The sequence below is a fragment of the Natator depressus genome, chromosome 4 (assembly GCF_965152275.1).
Source record: "Natator depressus isolate rNatDep1 chromosome 4, rNatDep2.hap1, whole genome shotgun sequence".
Classification (NCBI taxonomy): domain Eukaryota; kingdom Metazoa; phylum Chordata; order Testudines; family Cheloniidae; genus Natator; species Natator depressus.
Window position 1 is genome coordinate 24,325,396 of NC_134237.1, and position 19,573 is coordinate 24,344,968.

The following is a 19,573-nucleotide window of genomic DNA, read 5'->3' on the forward strand; positions in this document are numbered from 1 at the left end:
AATTGATTTTTTTTAAACCAAGGACATGTAGTAGGTCTAATCTACCTGGATTTCAGTAAGACACCTGATACAGTTCCACATGGGAAATTATTAGTTAAATTAGAGAAGATGGAAATCAATACAAGAATTGAAAGATGGATAGGGAACTGGTTAAAGGAGAGACTACAACAGGTCATACTGAAAGGTGAACTGTGATGCTGGAGGGAGGTTCCTAGTGGAGTTCCTCAGGGATCGGGCTTGGTACCAGTCATATTTAACATTTTTATTAATGACCTTGGCACAAAAAGTGAAAGTGTGCAAATAAATAAAATTTGTGGATGACACAAAGTTGGGAGGTATTGCCAATATGGAGAAAGACTGGAATATCATACAAGAAGATCTTGAAAACTGGAGTAATTGCAATGCGATCAAATTTAATAGTACAAAGTGCAAGGTCAAGCACGTAGGGACTAGCAACAAGACTTTGCTATAAACTGGGGATGTACTGGTTCAAATCAACAGAGGAGGAGAAAGACCGGAATGTACTGGTTGATCTCAGGATCACTATGAGCTGTCATTGTGATGCGGCCATGAAAAAGGTTAAGGCAGTCCTACGATGCATCAGGCGAGGAGACAGTAAAGTGTTAGTACTGTTATACAAGGCACTGGTGAGACCTCATCTGGAATACTGTGTGCAATTATAGTCTCCCATATTTAGGAAAGATGAATTCAAACTGGAACAGGTACAGAGATGGGCTATTAGGATGATCTGAGGAATAGAAAACCTACCTTATTAGAGGAGACTCAAAGAGCTTCATTTGTTTATCCTAACCAAACGAAGGCTGAGGGGAGATATGATTCTTCTCAATAATACATCAGAGGGATAAATACCGGGAGAGGAGTTATTTAAGTTAAGTGCCGATATGGAGACAAGAACAAATGGCTATAAACTGGCCATCAACAAGTTTAGATTTGAAATTAGACACCGGTTTCTAAACATCAGAGGAATGAAGTTCTGCAACAACCTTCCAAGGGGAGAAATGGGGCAAAAACCCTAACTGGCTTCAAGATTGAGCTCGATAAGTTTATGGAAGGAATGGTGTGATGAGACTGCCTACAATGGCATGTAGCCAATCTGCTGCTGCTAGCAACAAATATCTCCAACAGCCAGTGATCGGACACTAGATGGAGAGGGCTCTGAGTTACTACAGAGAATTCTTTTGTAGGTGTCTGGTTGGAGGGTCTTGCCCACATGCTCAGGGTCTAACTGATCACCATATTTGGGGTTGCGAAGGAATTTTCCCTCAGGTCAGATTGGCAGAGACCCTTGGGGTTTTTTTTGCCTTCCTCTACAGTGTGGGGAATGAATCACTTGCAAGTTTAAACTAGTGCAAATGGTAGATTCTCTGTAACTTGAAGTCTTTATATCATGACTTGAGGATTTCAGTAACTCAGCCAGAGCTTATCGGTCTCTTACAGGAATGGGTGGGTAAGGTTCTGTAGTCTGCAATGTGCAGGAGGTCAAACTAGATGATCACGATGGTCCCTTCTGCTCTTAAAGTCTGAGTTTGATGATTTTTTTTATTTACTTTTTCAACTCCCTGGATGGCTGTCTGTGGAATTCTTGCATAAAACACTCATAATAATTCCTGTCTGCACCGGTCATTCCTGTTGAATATTTCCTCCTCTTGCAATTGTGTATGTTTCCAGATAAATGCATGCCTAATTAATTCTTGAGAGAATATTTTATATAGTAAAGAACATAATTCCCATAAAAGCAATTTCTTGGCTTCCTCTGACTCGGTTAGTTGGGCTTTCTCAAGGCAGGTAAATGTGCCAAAATCAATGTTCGTCCATTGTCTAAACTCTCATTTTATTCATTTGCATTAAAACAGTCTGTCATTTTTTATCTTTTCACTTGTCGTAAACGAGAGGATCTTCTCTTCCAGCCCACATGTGTGTAGGATGAAGAGGAATAAGGAAACCAAATATCTCTGTCATTTATCTAAGAGCCAGATGCAGTGAACCATCTTAAAAAAAATTACAAGAGAAAGATGAGGTTAATGGGTCGGATTAAATGGTTAAGGCAGAGAAGAAAGGCCGCAGATCTTTTTCTGATAATATAAACTTAAACACTATTTTTTTAATGAATGGTAAAAATATGGTACATATTTATGTGTGTGTGTGTGCAGTCTGCACTTCATGCATTTCTGACATCCCTCTATGTTTTCGGAAATCTGATACCTAAGTGACACGAAGTTCTGGAGTCCAAGAATGTCCCAGCCCCATGGCAGGAAAAGATGTTAATCATGTAGGAAATAACCCCTGCTCAATATTTCAAAGGCAGGCAGAAAAACCAAGATCTCTGCCGAAACATTTCAGGAAATGGATTCCTGACCCCATATTTGGCAGTCAATTTAGCCCTGTTCATGTGAGCAAAAATTACTAGGCCTGATGTTCAGCTGATATAAATCAGTACAGTTCCATTACTTCAATGCTCCAGCTGGAGATCTGGCCCAGAGTCTTCAAGCACCTAATTATTATTTATCTGTACATTCATAGTACCTAGGAGCCCACGTCATGGACCAGGACTTCACTGTACAAACAGAACAATATGACAGTCCCTGCCCCACAAGAGACACCAGACAGGAGAATACAAGGTAACAATGAAATGGTATTGGTCAATATGATAGGCAGTGGTCTTAGCCCACCCTAGTGGTCTTAGCCTACCGGTTACTGTTTTTATATAACATATGAATACTCTGATATTCTGTTAATATCCAGGTGTTGCTTTTCTCCTTTCTTTTAGTAATGATTAAACATAGAGAGGTCCAAAGCTATTCTAATTGTTACCAATTGTTTGTCTGCCATGTGTTTTCCCCTTTCAGGTCAGAGGGGCTGATGCTTTGGACTTCAGAGGGTTGTAAGGGAGATATTTCCAGTGCCCATTTGTTTTCACTGGGCCATTTCAAAATGCCTTACTGGGTGACCTTGGCACTGCAGTGTCATGGACTTTAGCCACTTATATAGTGGCAATACGGAAGGCTTTTTTTCATTTTCTAGGGGTTAGGGTACCATTTCTTTTTGATCAAATATTTTCTGTTTGTTGTGTAAGGTTCCTAGAGAGCCTGGACCCACTGACTCTGTATAAATTAGATTATTTTGATTCATCATTACATACAATATTATATTATGTGGGATCTAAAATATATATATTATTAAACTAGAAAAAATCACCTGGGTTAGCCGGTGCAATGTTTATAGGATGCAGAATATTTGCCAGTTTGAAATGATATATGCATTAGAGGCCAGATCCTTAGCTAGCGTAAATCAACGTAGCTCTATTGAAGGCATACCAGTTGAGGATCTTGTCCATCTTTATAGAAACCATTTTTTCTATTAAATGTAATTACTTCCCAGTGACACTTTAATTCCAGGGCACTTTTAAAGTGAGGATAGCTTATAGTACATCTAATTTACTGTATTTCTCCCCCGCCGCCCCCCCCACACACACCGTTACCTGCTCAGGAGGGATATATGACTACCAAACTGCAGCCAAGAACATTGTGCCACACACTCCTGATGTGTTTGCTTCCAGTGCAAGCTAGAAAAATTACACCACTCAGTTCCATGTTCTGTCACCCTATGATGTACTGACTTGGGTTTTGAGACAAAAAATCTAAAATCGACGGAATGCAAATTTTAAAGGAGATTTTGCAACAGTGGAATTAGAAAATGTTCACACAGTAAACTACAAAGAACATGAGATTATACTTAATGTCCCCTTTCCCCCAAAATTCCCTTTCCTGTACTTAGACTTCTGCAAAAACATGGCAGGAATTGGACTTGCAGTAGCAGTAGTGTAGTGTTGCAAAGTGTAGAAGCAGAGAGTAAAAATACTGAGTTTTAAAACCATTCTGGAAAAGGGATTCATGGACAATATGTGCGGTTATTCAGGTTCCACTCCCACATAGCTCAGACCTATTGTATGAAATAATTTTCCCTTGTTGAACAACACAACCCAAAGGTAAGAATGATGGCTATCTAACAAATCCATGCAATGAAAAGAGGATAATTAAACTGAAAGTCTCCACTTCCACTGAATCACCTCAGTGAGTGAAGCCTCTTGTAAATATATACGTATATAAGAAACTAAATGACAAAGTATGGCTGTATTGATATATATGACTACTATCTGATACTAAGCTGAACAGCATGAACCTTAAACTAGTCATTTTTTCCACTGAAAATATGAAACTAAACTAACTGTACAGAGCCACTCTGTATGCATTTTCTATTCTGCGTACAGTGTGAAAAACTCCTTCATCCCCATATAGCGTATTTGAGATGAAAACATATTTTAAGTGTTATGTTTTTCTGTATTCAAAGAGCAACTGCATATTTTCAGCATGTAGGTGTATTTTACTTAAGATTAAGAAAAACAAGAAGAATGAACAAAAGTAAAATCTCCAGAAGAGAACTCAGTGTGTGCATCTCTTTTGCAAAAGTTTCAGCAAGTCAGTACAAAATGGCTGCCGTCTCTGCACACAGGCAGAGTTGTCCAAAATGTAAAGGCACGGAGCACAGAAAGCAATGGCAGGATATTTCTGGCTAAAGATATGCAAAGTTTTGTGTGTTAAATTGCACAGTAAAGGTATTGCTATTAAATGAAAGTGGCCAGTAACGAAGGACATGTGCCCAGGTGTATTCTGTGCACAGGTGTATTTGTGGACAAAGACAGGAGCCAGATAGAAGGAGAATAGTAGAAGTCTGGGCAAAGATTTACAATAGGATCTCAAAATTTTGAAAACCATATTTGGACACTGAAATAACAATGGCTGAATTGCAAAGGAAGAAAAACCCAGCTAAAATAAACTCTTTTAGCTACTTGTCTTTCTGCATAATAATGCTGCAAGGGGTATGAAAGTTTGAGTGTGGTTGGATGAATGAAGAGAGAGGCGATCCTGTAGCAAATGACCAGTGAGAAGCCCAAAGGCACTGCTCAGTACTGTTTAATAGCCATCTAATTCCTCTGACATGACCCTGCCTTTGGGCTGGTTACATAAATAGTGCTGGAACTAAGGGTGCTGGGGGTGCGGCAGCACCTCCTGGTTCTAACTGATTTCCACCATGTACAGGGTTTACAGTTTTGTTAAATGGCATTCAGCACCCCCAGTATGCAAATTGTTCCAGAACCACTGGCTACAGAGATGAAGGTCAGCTTTTATTTATAATAGAATATTGTCTTAACTTAAAAAAAGGCTTTGAAGCAATTTATTCCAGAATGGGAGCAGCTCTCTCATGCAAACCTGTTCTTTCACTGTTTGAATGTGTTTGCTTCTTCCACAGTATCTCTTTAGCTCATATTAAACAAGTATCCTGATTATCAAAATGGATCAAAACAAATAGCCCCTGTTCCTCATCATTTAACTGATGCTATCTCACTCAGCAGGTTACTGCACTGACTTTTTGCCTCTGAACACCTACTGTAGTTCATGAATTTAGTTTAGTTTGTAGTGCACTTGTGGTTTGTGCAGATCACAAAACCTCCACGCAGTTCAGCGCAACAAGCTGTCAAAAAAAGCCTAAAGGCAGAATAGCAAGTATATTGCAGGTATGTTTGAGATACACTTACAAGCTAATATATACAGGAATTGTTGCACATAACTGATTATTATACTTGACTCTAGCTAGCATGATTAGTCCCTCAGTTCTGTGTTTAATAACCCCAAAACTGCAAACATGACACATTTTAAGTATTTGCTGTACAAGTGCAATATATGGCAGGAGAATATAGTTCTTTCTACCTAGTAGCAGCAATGTATTTAAAGGGGACAGAATAAGACTGGAAAAGGAAAATTGAAAAGAGGAGAGAGAAGTCAATTTCTTTGTCGTATTCAGTACTTAGATATAACTCACTTCTATTGCAGTAATGTCTGGTCAATGTAATCCTTCCTTCAGCGAACAGGAATTTTTCTGAATGCTAGTCTGGGTTGAAAAGGGTTATGTGTATATCACTGTGTGAATGTGCAGACCACTCCCAGTAGTTCAAACTATGCAGTCATCAGTTTCTTTACACACACTCATGTGAACACATTATTAAGAATAGCAGACACATCATTTCCTCAGATAAAGACCACACGTAAACATGAATTCTGTTGGTATCTTATCTTACCTTTTCATCTAAAGGTTAACTGTAGAAAATATTAAAAATGAGGTCAGGTAATACAACAAAAAAGTGAACAGCACCAGAGAACTCAGCCAAACCACATCTTATAAAAAGTGTGGAAGAAGCCAAGAATCTTCTGTCCTGCATTGTCTACAGACTATGCAAATCCCTCCAGTATTTTATCTAATCATACAGTGATGCACTAAATGACTGCAACCTTATTAGACAGAGGCAGGCATGAGTACTTAAAAGAAGTAAAAATTAATCAATACAATCCCAAAATTTTTATAAGTCACCGTGAAGTACTTTTGGTACCTTTTTATGGCATTGATGTAAGAGAAGTCTAGGAAAATGCTTATAAATCGAAAACACGTCGATATGACCAAGTTGTGAGTAGTGTCTGAATTTTACACATGTGCAGAAACATAGAACAGATGTTTTTACTTATTGAAAGTGGATGGCCAGACTGATTTAGTCTCTGCCAACTGAACACTAGCTCAGATTTAGCCTAACATTTTTCACCCATGATAGCCATGAGTAAATAAACTATCAGGAGATTTCGGCCCACTTAATTTCCACTTGCATTCTGCTGCAATTCAGGTAGAACGAAATGTGTGGCGAAAGAAGTGATCTTCATCTGTTAAAATGTATTCCAGAGGGTTAGAGCACTGGGAGGTTGGGGGAATGAAGATGTGTTTCAAGGCTAGATCCTCAGCTGGTGTTAACTGGCATTAATCATTTGAGTCAGTGGAGCTACACTAATTTATACCAGCTGAGGATCTGGCGACCCCCGAGTTTAAACTTGCCATAGGCTTGTGCTGTGACCTTAGACAAGTCATTTCAGCTTCACTGTGCCTCAGTTTATCCCTTTGTAACTTGTATGCAATAACAATACCTTACCAGAGGGGGAGGTGCTCGTATGCATCTTAGTGTTTATAAAATGGCTTTCAGATCGTTGGATTAAAGCACTACAGGAATGCCAAATAGTTTTAAATACTAATTATTATTATTTATTGCTATTTATTGTAACGATGATAAAGAAAGAAATAGCCAAGAATCCTCTCCACTGTTCCCCTAGAGCATAATTTGGCATTCAGTGCAGGGATTGGACTGGACTGCTATCAGGGTTGCTCCTCCTCCTGGTACCATGAACAGTATGTGCTGAAAGTTCTTGCTTGTTTCTCTGGCAACTTGATCTTTAAATAGCTTATTCAACAGAAGATTAAGGGGAAGGGACAGTCTGGTATTGTTTACTGTATATTTTCATTTCTGCAGTGCTGACGTTCGCCAGAATTGCAGCAGCGTGTTTGGAAGGACACTCCTCTAGCTTTGTTTTGCCTCGAGGGCAATTTGGTGCGGTTTAGGTAACTGATGCAAACTACAGTTCATGTTAGTTTATTTTATCTGAAACCTGTTCCTGATCAACAAAAATAAGCCACATTCTGTACCAGCTAAAATTGTCAAGCTGTTTTAGGTGTATGCCCATTAAGTGTGCATTACAGTAATCCAATCTGAGACCAATTAGGTTGCTCAGTTCTAGGTCCTCCATCCCTGAGCATTTTTACTTATATTTGATCTAAAAACTATTAAATCTGAGCCACTATCTAAAATTTTTGTGCACTTCACAGTTTCTATCACACATGTCCATGATCTCATTATTGTTGTTCGCTGCCCAGATCTAAACAAAATTTGAGGACTATTCCCTGTTACCACCAAGCTTTGGTTCTTCAATTTGGTGTCAGTCTGTTTTTCCTGTTTTCACTGGGTGAAGGATGATCTTTATGTACTTGTGATGCTCCGTCCTGATTGGCCTTGAATTTATAACACGTCTTTTTGTGACCAGTCTTTTCACTGTACCACCAGTTAGGTGAATTGCTTCCCCTGTTTTTTTACATGATTGCAAATCTCTTTGGTTTTACGAAAGAAATTTAACTATTTTTATAGCACTTCGAAGATATCATTAATTGAATTAGAATGTCTCATCATGCCTATTAGACACAGATTTGTATGAACTGGGCTCATTTGGAACATGGCGCAACAGAGCCACCTGGTGACATCTGCCATAAGAATAGGCATAAAATCTCCCACACAGAGACATTGTGAGGCCAAATTAATATTTGTAAATGTTCATCAGCATTCTTCACAGATGCAGGGAGCAGGACTAACCAGGGCACCACTCTCCTTCGTGGAGGAGGTGCTTAATCCCTAGGGCTAGCAGCACTAATCATCTGCTGCGTAGTTGCTAAACGCTGTATAAATGCATTCCACCACACATTACTTCCCTTCCCTGCCCACCATCAGTATCCCAACCTCTTACAGCAAAGAGAAACTTGATACATACAGTCAAGCTTCACTGCAAAGGGCTGGTCTACACACAGTTTTTGCGCCAGTCGCGTAATAAATCTTAATTCTGGCATTTCTTCTTTTTTGAATGCTTGACTTCACAGCTTTCATATGCTGTAAATGTAGTTTTTGTGTGTGATATCAGTATAGCTTGGTAACCAATAACTTCAGGCTAGGTGACATTTTTCAGCCAAAACTTTTGGGGAGGAGGGGAAAAAAATGCAGATTCGGGCCAACCATAATGTTTTGTGAATTTGTGTTGATTTCAGCAACTTGTTTCGGTCAAAACAAGAAAATGAAAAAAAAGTTAATGTCAGAATGGTTCCTTTACACATTTCCAAAATAAAATACTTGAATATTTTTGGGATAGTTTTGGATGCCATTCAAAAAACCAAGGAGATAGAGCACCCTCTGCCCACTGGTCCAGTGGTTTGGACACTCACCCAGGATGTGGGAAATCCAGGTGTGAGTTCCCAGTCTGGAGCAGGGATTTTAAATCCAGGTTTGCCCTTCCAGGTGCATGTCCTGATCAATGTTGCCTCTAATTTTTGACAGGCCATGTGCGCAAAAAATTTGTTCTGTGCAAATTGTTGTGTTTCTGTGCAAATTTTTGTGCGTGGGGTGTTTCGCCGTGTGCGTGGGGTTTAGGATCTGTGTGCGCGCACACAGCTTAGAGGGAACAGTGGTCCGGACCCTCATCCTATAGAGCAGGGGTCTCAAACTCCCAGCCCGCAGACCATCTGCAGCCCGCGAACCTCCCCAGTGTGGCCCGCGGGGCTCCAGCAGTTTTGGGGCCGGGTCTCTCCCTTGGCCCCACCTGCTGCCCCCAGGCACTCCCCCGCCCCAGGGGCCCCAGCAGCGCAGCGGAGCTGAGCAGCGTCTGTCTGCTCGCTCCAGTGGCTGCCGGCCCCTCCCTGCAGCCCAGGGTGAGGCTGTGCCTCTGCACATTGCCCCTGCCCCGAAGGCCCCTGCGGCCAATAAGAAGTTGCGGGGCGGTGCCTGGGGGCAGTAGCGCTCGGAGGCCCCCTGGCCCAGCCTGCCTTGGAGCCCAGGTAAGCGCCGCATCCCCAACCCCCTCCCAGAGCCTGCACCCCCCACCTTTCCACACCCCCCTCCCATCCCCAAACTCCCTCCCAGAGTCTGCACCTCCAGCCCCCAAACCCTGAGGGATAGCTCAGTGGTTTGAGCATTGGCCTGCTAAACCCAGAGTTGTGAGTTCAATCCCTGAGGGGGCCATTTAGGGATCTGGGGCAAAAAAAATTGGGGATTGGTCCTGCTCTGAGCAGGGGGTTGGACTAGATGACCTCCTGAGGTCCCTTCCAACCCTGATCGTCTATGATTCTATGAACTCCCTCCCCGAGCCTGCACCCCCTCCCCCTTCCGACACACCCCAAGCCCCCAAATTCCCTCCCAGAGCCTGCACCCCCTTCTCCCTCTCAGAGCCTGCAACCCCACCTCCTGCCCCAGCCCAGAGCCTGCAAACTCCCTCCCAGAGCCCAACCTCACTCCTTCTGCACCCAAACTCCCTCCCAGAGCCTGCACCCCAATCCCCTACCCCAGACCTCCTCCCCCACCCAAACTCCCTCCCAGAGCCTTAGGCAGGTGGGGGGCAGAGTTTTGGGGGGGGCAGAGTTTTTGTGGGTGGATTCTGGGTGGCATGAGTGACACTATTGGCCCACTGGGAGGATTTGAGGACTGGCACTGGCCCTGAGGTAAACTGAGTTTGAGACCCTGCTATAGAGTATTTTGGGCTAGGTCTCTCCTGTTCAAGCTGTCCACTTTGAATAAGTAATTAAATAATCAAATATTCATTGAACCAGAGAAAGACACTCTTGCCTGGTGGTTAGTTCATTTATTGGAGAGTGGGGTGAACACACAGTTTCCAGTCCCATGTGCAGGGAATATTTGATTATTTATACAAAGTGGAACAACTTCAACAGGAGAGGTTGAGGGAGCTCTTCTCCAAACTACCAGACAGCCTGGGAGTCAGGCTATATCGTACAGCCTGGGGGACGAGAAATGGATCTTTCATGTCCCAGGTAAGTGCCCAAACCACTGGGCTAAATGCTATAAGGGGACCACGGCCACCTCAATTTTGTGAGTCTAGCCTTTCATTGCCTTTAGTTTTGTTAAAATGCACAAAACAAAATGTTTAATTTGTCTCAAAAATACTTTTTCCCCCCAACTTCTTTGATTGGCCAAAAATGCTGGAAAAAAATGGTTTCAGTTTGGGTTGAACCAAATGTTTATTTCCAGTTTTTTTCAGAACTGGCAGTAAAATGAAGAGAGAGAGAGAAGGTGGGTGAGGTAATGTCATTAGTTGGACCAACTTCTGTTGGTGAGAGAGACAAGCTTTTGAGCCACACAGAGCTCTCCTTTCCCAGACCCGAAGGTACTCCCAGCATCACAGCTAAATGCAAGATTGTTTAGCATAAGTAGTTAGCCCATAGAGTAAGGGACCATTTAAGTTAAAGTGGCCCATTAACACCTCTGCAGAGTTAGGACAAAAAAAAGGGGATAGTGGGTTACGGATTGTTGTACTAAACCATAAATCCAGAGTCTCTATTCAGTCCATGATTTTTAGTGTCTAGTAATGAATTTAAGCTCCCGTGCTCGTTTTTTGAAAGCGTTCAGGATTTCCTTGATAGGTCAGACATAGAGTAATCAATTTGGGAAAAGTGTTCGCCCATTTGACAGCTGACCTATCAAGCCAAGATTTCACCTATGTTTTAGTCTGTATAACTGTGCCCATGTTAAAGGGAACCCACCTTCTGCCCCTTGTACAAGAGACCTATATAAGTAGAGTCTTCCCCCACCACAGTTTTGAAAGTCCAGTGGACGAATGAAGATCTTGATCATGCAAACTGTTATGTGTGAATTAGCACTCCCATTAACTTCAGTGGCACAATTTGGACATGTAAACATTACACAGGTGAGTAACGGTTTTTTCCGGATCACACAGTAGATTTATCATTCTGAAGAATAAAATAATCCCTTTTTCTGTTCGATTCTGATCATGCATAGTCCCAGTGATATCTGCTTAATTTATTTGAGGACAATGAAGTAATTACACTAGATTCCTGAAACTGGAATGATTTATACCACTAAATTTAAAATGCTGCAGTTGGTAATGTAATGAACTGATTTAGACTTAGCTTCCTTTGATAATGATTTCCTACAGTTTAAGCTCTTTATATATTTTTCCATTTCAGCTTACAACAGATGTTTCTAGCATGAAAAAGAGCACTGAACTGCCTAGTTCTACAGAGCAGTAAAGCAGAAACTGTGTTTTACAGTCTGGTGCAAGAGATGCTTCATGTAAGGGAACTTATACTGGTCTCCAAATTTATGAAGGGTAGACAACTTTATCACAGTTGATAAAACAAGAGGTGGCAGTCTATTTAACAAAAAAAGACATGGACTTAGTCTAGTAAAGAGAACATCCATCCAAATCAATCAACATAATGGCAGAGCTATAACAGGTCTTTCATTATGAGAGGTCTCTTCAAATGCCACTGTTTCTCAGCTTCCAGTTTTAACCTATTGTGATGGTACTGCTTTCACCTCAGCAGCTTGTCTTTTGGATACAGAATGGGGCCCAGGTTCCTTGTGATGCGACGGCAGAACTAATCAAAGTGGGCCGAAACTCACATTAACACAGCAGCATGGGCAATGTCAGAGGGCGACTTTCTTAGAGGAGATGTGGCTCCAGTCATAGTGTCAGCTAAATGCCGTACTTGAGACTGCATGGGAAGGATGTATTAAGGGAGATGAGGACATTAATTAAATGACATTCTTTCTTGATGAATTCTGGGGCTCTTCTCTTTATTGGAAAGCCCTAGATAAATCCAGAGGAAGTCAGATGGATTAAAATTAAATCCAAGATTTAGTTTGGCAGATGTCTATTTCAGAGGGTTTGTGGGCTATTATTGGATCAGTAAATCATGCTACAGTTCTACAGTCCTTTTTCTCCGTGATTCTGTAAATATTATTGAATCACTATCCAGATCCCCTTCCCAGTCCCACTCCACCCACGCTCGGCTCTACTCCTCACCCCAATATTAGCAGTTAAGCAATGACACAACATAGCACTCTTTCTTGGGATACTTGGTCTCTGTTATCGAACAGCTTGTTTACCAGGAGGGTTCAATTCTCAGGTGCACCAAGGTCCAGCTGACACAGCTGGCTGTGCAAAGGTGGGGTTAATTAACATTTCCATTACCATCCCCCTTGAGTTGGGGGATGCTAAGGTGCTGGTCTGCCCCTACTGCAAGTTAGAGTAGTCCGAGGTGCAGTGATGTTGTCAAGGATCACCAGAATTCAGATGGCTGCAGCCCTGGACCCTCCCACTCTCTACAGTGGGGGCTCCAACATACTCAGGGATTGTCCTATGGAAGGGGAATCCCCAGATGACCCTTTAGTGCAGTTTTAAATCACCTTGGTGCTGTCAGGATGTCATAAAGGTCATTTAGCATGGGGCAGAATAAGCCTTTAAATTCTTAAAACTTTACTGCCATCCCTTTCCATATAAATGATGCTGGTAGGCCATGTAGAATGTCTGACTACATTTGCATGCGTGGGAGAGTAAAAAGTCTTTAATTAGTAAACCAATAATTAGCTGCAGCCATGTTCCAATCTTCTTTAGAACCAGGAGTGTTGTGGGGATTTTTCCTTCTGAGTAACCTGAGAGGAAAAAATTAGTTGATTTGGGCTAGAGTACGTAAGATCACGTTTCTAATATTAATTTATCAGGGTTTATTTTGGGCAACAACAAAGTGTCAGTCCTTTTTTAAGTCCCCCTGTTTGATTATTCCACAGGTTCCCCAAGAGTGAAATACAAAAGAATCAAGTTCTGAAAACAGGCCATTTTTTAAATCACTATCTTTAAACTCTACCCTCTGTACTTCAGTGTAGTTCCTATCAACTGATGAATCCCTGGGCAGTACAGTAGAATATTTCTTATAGCAGACTCCCCTGTATTCTGATACAAACAGACCCGAGAGAAGGGGCGGTCAATAAAGACCGGAATTAAACAAGCATACAGTGTTTTAAGATGGTGATATTTAACTTGAGATTTATTCTAGATTCTGGTCAAGAATCTGATCCAAGCTTCTTAAATGTTCAAGGGTGTTGGCATTAGTGTGCAATTTCTCCCCCACCTCCAATAGTTGACTTATAAAATGTACCATGTTGGCTCTAGTAATGTTGTCTGGGGACAACACTCCCAGGTGTTCAATAAAGATGATTCTGTAAAAGAAACATAGTCGGGGCCATAGCCTGATCTTAGCTATGCTGGTGTAGAACCAGAGTAACTTCAAATCAGTGGATTTACACCAACATAACTGAGATCAGAATCTGGCTCAGGGTTCTTTCTTCACTTTTATGGTCTGAGATCCAATTTCAAAAGAGAAGCAGTTTTGCTCAGTTCTCCCCTCCCCCCGAAACATAGTCCTTTCTTCTTGTTGTTTAATGATACAATAGTTTCATACCGTAGGTTAGTTTTTTAAGTAGGTCACTGTAGAGTATAAGAATTGAGTAATTACCCTTTAGATAGTTTGTAAGCCCTTTAGGATACATCCACATTGCAAAAAAACCCAAACCATAAAACTCCACAGCTGCAAGTCTCAGAGCCTGGGTCAACTGACTCAGGCTCACAGGGCTTGTGCCACAGGGCTTAAAATACTCATGTAGATGTTCCAGCTTAGGCTGCAGCCTGGGCTCTGAGATTCACCCCCTTCACCAGGTTTCAGGGCTCCGGAACCTCTCCACCCCAATTTTTAGCTCGGTAGCGTGAGCCTGAGTCAGTTGACCCATGGTCTGAGACTCGCTGCCACAGTGCTGTGTTGGGTTTTTTTGCAGTGTAGACATACGCTTAGTTTCTATGTTTAGAAACCTGCCAAAGCAGCAGTGTATATAAGTAGTTAGGCACTGAATGTTGTATATAGTTTATAAACACAGTTATTTGGACATCACCAGGCCCGTGTGGTTTCTTCATTTTATGTTTGTTGTGTAAAGAGCAAGAGACCACATCCATTTGTGTTTTTATTGGGGAAATGGCGAGTCTTGAAGTTCAGCTTTATTCCTGAACCTCCTTCAATGTTTACTGCAGTTTGGTTAAATTACACCCATCTCCCTATAGCCTTAACCACCTTACAATAATAAAGTACTGAGGGATCTTTGATGGGCCTAGAACTATCTTACATTTAAATGTTATGCTGCTTCAAAATTTCATTCTCGGAACTTTGCAGTATCACCTTGAAACTAACAGGGAAGCCCTGAAACATCAAGATACTTACAGGAAGAAATACTCCAAAGCCCAAGAGAGAGACTTCTCGGAGATGATATGTGGGGTTGGAAGAGCATGCTGGTTTGACTGATGGAAGAGAGAGGGATTTTGTGACCCTGGATAGGAAGAAAGAAGAAGCCGCCCCCCCCACCCCCCGGAGGTTTGGATAAGCACCTAAACATTTGAGGCTTTTACCCATCAGTAATTTTTATTAATGTTTGTTACTTATGCCAAGGCTGAGCTCCACAAATTGAAAAAGGAGCCTTATTGTGGGTGCTCCTATCATAATGGGTGCTCAGAATAGATGAGAGCTAGTCACCTCTTTTCTCTTTCTGCCACTTTAATTCTTGTGCCTCTAAGGCAAGCAAAATGTTTTTCTCTCCCTTTCCTGCATGCTTTGGAGTGCATAACACAGAAGGTGACATGTTGCAAGAATTGCAAAATTGTATATGTGCTTGGTATTAGAAAAATCCTAAGTAAATAATGAATGACCTTTATTCTTCAAGGCAGAGGTTACTGGTTGGCAGGGCAGGGAGGAAGCTCACAAATATTTCAGAAAGTTGAATTTTTTCTTAAGTGCTGTGAGCCAAATACAGCTTTGTTGTAAAGCTACTGAACTCAGAGGCCACTTATGCTACAAAGGCTAAATTTGACCCTGTATCTTTATTCACCCTCAGCTACTTCTCCTTCCATTTTGCTGCTGTTTTCCTCAGATCTTAGCTGGGATCTGTTTCATATTTTAATTTGTCATTCGTCCTGCCTTCTTATCCTTGTAGCTAGTTATTGATGATTCCCCTTTGGGTGGTTTAAGTTTACTGTGTAATTAATTCAGTTGGTGTTTTCTTATTCTTCATGGCTACAACGTGGACTCTAATTAGCATAGAGTAAAAATGACGGCGTGGTCTCAGCAAAGATATCTCAACTAAGCAATCTTGCAAGATTACAGAGAATATCCTACCAGTTGCTCCTGTCAATATGTTCCTGCACAGCGATTTGAGGAGTTTTTCCTCAAAATATGATGTTAATTAAGAAAACAGTAAAATATATTTTTAATTAAATTTTAATTTAATTTCGGGCTATTTCATGGCTCAACTGACAGGTAAGTGAGAGAGAGAGTGTGTGTGTGTGAAATCTTTGTGAAAACATTTGGTGCTCTTCACGCTGATAGAGATTTTAAAATTTTACTTTGTTGTGGCAATATATCTTTGGTGAAATAAAATTTCAAAACTCAAAATATTGGGTTTTTAATTCAGTTAAAATTAGGCATAAATTTGAATAACAGTAAGAAAATACTAAACTGGCCCAGTTTAATCATTTACTGTTCTCTCTGTGTGCTTGGTCACCTAAAACACATGGCAGTGTTTCTGCTTGCTGATGGAACAATTCCTAAACTCACAAAAAAAGTTTAAGGTGACTGCTGAATAATTCCAGCATAAATGCCTATGTGAATATAAACTTGTTCCAGTATTCACAACACCCTCTTTCTCTACAAACATTCTTTCAGACAGAAATTTGCTTGTACTTATGTCTGTGGGAAGCAAACAAAAGGGTCTGAATACCTCTGAAACAAATCTGCAGTTGTCAAGGTTCCTTCCCCACTCTGAACTCTAGGGTACAGATGTGGGGACCTGCATGAAAACCCCCTAAGCTTATTTTTACCAGCTTAGGTTAAAACTTCCCCAATGTACAAACTATTTTACCTTTTGTCCTTGGATTTTATTTTGCTGCCACCACCAAGCGTCTAACAAATATATAATCGGGAAAGAGCCTGCTTGGAAACGTCTTTCCCCCCAAAACCCTCCCCAAACCCTACACCCCCTTTCCTGGGGAAGGCTTGATAAAAATCCTCATCAATTTGCATAGGTGAACACCGACCCAAACTCTTGGATCTTAAGAACAATGAAAAAAGCAATCAGGTTCTTAGAAGAAGAATTTTAATAGAACAAAAAGTAAAAGAATCACCTCTATAAAATCAGGATGGTAAATACCTTACAGGGTAATCAAATTCAAAACATAGAGAATCCCTCTAGGCAAAATCTTAAGTTACAAAAAGACCAAAAACCAGGAATATACATTCCGTTCAGCACAGCTTATTTTCCCAGCCATTTAAACAAAACAGAATCTAACGCATATCTAGCTAGATTACTTACTAAGTTCTAAGACTCCATTCCTGTTCTGTTCCCGGCAAAAGCATCACACAGACGGAGAGAACCTTCGTTTCTCCCCCCCACCCTCCAGCTTTGAAAGTATCTTGTCTCCTCATTGGTCATTTTGGTCAGGTGCCAGCAAGGTTATCCTAGCTTCTTAACCCTTTACAGGTGAAAGGGTTTTTCCTCTGGCCAGGAGGGATTTTAAAGGTGTTTACCCTTCCCTTTATATTGATGACAGCAGTTCTTAGCCAAAAAAATGGGGGTAGTAGTAACCCAGCTGTAGGCAACATTTATAATTATTAGAATCTCTGTGTCCTGACATTTCCTTTCAAAATTAGGCAGGTTGGGGAGGTAACATGATGCATAGTGAAAAAGAGGCCTGTAAGTTTAATATTTTGGGGGCTTTATTGTTTCACAGATTACACAGCATACAATAGCTGTGCAAATGGGCTCTCTTGTAGATTCGCAGCAGTATGCACAGCAATAATTTTGTAGCCTGTCAGCTGTATGCTTCTGTGCTGCACGCTCTTAAGGGTGAGCTTTGCTGTCATTTGATGCCTGTATTTGTTTGCTAAATCCTAAAATATAAAAGTACCAATAAAAAGAGAGCCTAGGACATCAATCTTTTTGTGTCTCACAGCAAACAATTCTATTCTCCGCTTTAGGCCAGCGGTTTCCACAGCAATAGTAATTCACGAAGGGTGAAATCCACTCCTGGTGCACAGGGCAAGCCTCACAATGGGGTTGTTAAGGGGTGCCACTACCAGAGGAGGTGCACCCCCATCTCAATGAAAAGTGTACGTAAACTGGCATGGGGAACCTGGGATGGGCCACAGATGCAGTGGCCTCATTGCCTCATGAAATTAGTCTGAAGGGCTGAGGCCATCATTAATGCCCGGAGAAAGATTACAGGAATGAAGGGGAGGATTTCACTCCTATTCTACCCAGACAGAGTTTGAATACCTGAGCACTGTGTAATTAGAGTACATCTAACCCAGAATGAGAGAACGCAGTATTACCAACCCCAAGTATGCATGACATCGTGAGATTGGCTTAAAAATCAGATGGTTTTGCTAGACACATTTGTGATTTCAAAATTTGCAGTAACCCACAAACCAAAGGAAGCAAGAGGAAAAACTTAATCATTTCCCTTCATAAAAGGGATAGGTGGCGGTAAATTGACGTGGTTCTTGATTTTGCTCATGTTGTGCAATCAACATTTAAATATGAAACTCATTAAGGCTCTGTGTGTTCTCACCGCTAATTCACTGGGTTTCTTAAACTTCATGACCCTCTGCTAGTTGATGTAATTGTGTTACACTGCACAGGAAACTATACCAAGAAGTAAAATATGCTGTACAAATAAGAGAAATCTCTGATTCGCAGAAGTAGGTCAGTGCAATTAGGTTAACTTTAAGCTTTGAGCTAATGTATTGCATAAACTCTCACTGACAGCTTCCACCAGTGTCAAGAGGGACAAAGTTTCAAAAATGTAGGGCATAACAAGCAATTATCAAAAGCATTTAAGGGGGTCCATCATAAAAAAACTGAGTTTCATCTATGTCAGAAATAGGTGCTGAATGCTCTCACTGGTCACATCCAGAGGGGCAGTGAGCACATATGAACCCAGCTTTTTTGTGGCACACTTGGCAAGTTGGATCATTGCAAATGTGTGCATTTGAAAACTGGGCTATAGTGACAATTACAAATCAATCCATTTAAAACTTGAGATTTCCGCTCACATCACACCAGGCTCTTTTTGTGAAGCAACAGCTCTTTTTGTGACTCAACAAAATGCATCATCCTGCAAATGTGACAGCTACCAGAGAAACCCTGCTGGCACATGGAGGGACAGTAAGTGAAGAATTGTTTCTCTCAGGTTGCTGTTTGGGGCCCAGACTTGGAAAAGTTCACTGTTCCTGAAAGTATCTGATGTGGCCTGCCAAAATGTAGGTAGTGTGGGCTGGAGGCAAGAGATCAAACCATTAGTCTTATTACCATTGTGTTTTAGCAGCAGACAGCTCATAAACCACTCAAGTTAAAGTAAATACTTTATATTACTTGGAAGCTGGCACCGGTAAACTTTCCCCAACAAACCCCTCCGGTGCCCTCTTCTGCCGCTCTCTGCAAAGCCACACAGAGTGACCACCACCCCACTTAACTAGCTAGCGGCCTCCCCTCCTTATTCCCAATGCAGAGTCACAAGCCCCAGTACTCACAGCCCCATGTAGCTCTGGGCACCAGTGATACTGGGGTCCAGCTCTGGCCTGTCCTTCTCGGGCGATTCCTCCCTGGCACAGTGCTCCTCCTGGCTCCTGTCCTGGGGTGTCCCCAATCGGCCACCCTGTCCTTCCCAGGCTTCAGTATTGCTGCTTCGCTTTGTGAGGGCCTGCAGGCTGCAGCCCTTCTCTCTGGAGCTCCAGAGCCACACCCCTGGAGTTTCCCTCCTTTCTCCCACTGTTCCCCCTCCCCCCTTAGAAAAAAAGTTAAAGGGGTCATGCTCTCTAAACCCCAAAGGGGTTACATCCACATAGACTGCAAATCTGAGAGCATTCTCCCACAAAGTTGCCAATGGCAGGGGAATGGCTAGTGGGCGCTCCTGGAATCCTTAGCAATCTGGGGGTGGGATCCCCCTTAGGAAGGGCT

At 41.7% G+C, this 19,573-nt stretch overlaps 1 protein-coding gene across 1 annotated transcript in view; it reads right to left on the reverse strand.

The window, feature by feature from the left end:
• The window catches only part of HPGDS (hematopoietic prostaglandin D synthase), a 76,609-nt gene extending 57,357 nt beyond the window's left edge, over positions 1-19,252 (reverse strand). Inside the window, exon 1 of the mRNA XM_074949977.1 lies at positions 19,147-19,252. The gene's annotated coding sequence lies outside the window, so the exon portion shown is untranslated. The remainder of the gene's footprint in view (positions 1-19,146) is intronic.
• Between the last annotated feature and the right edge of the window lie 321 nt (positions 19,253-19,573).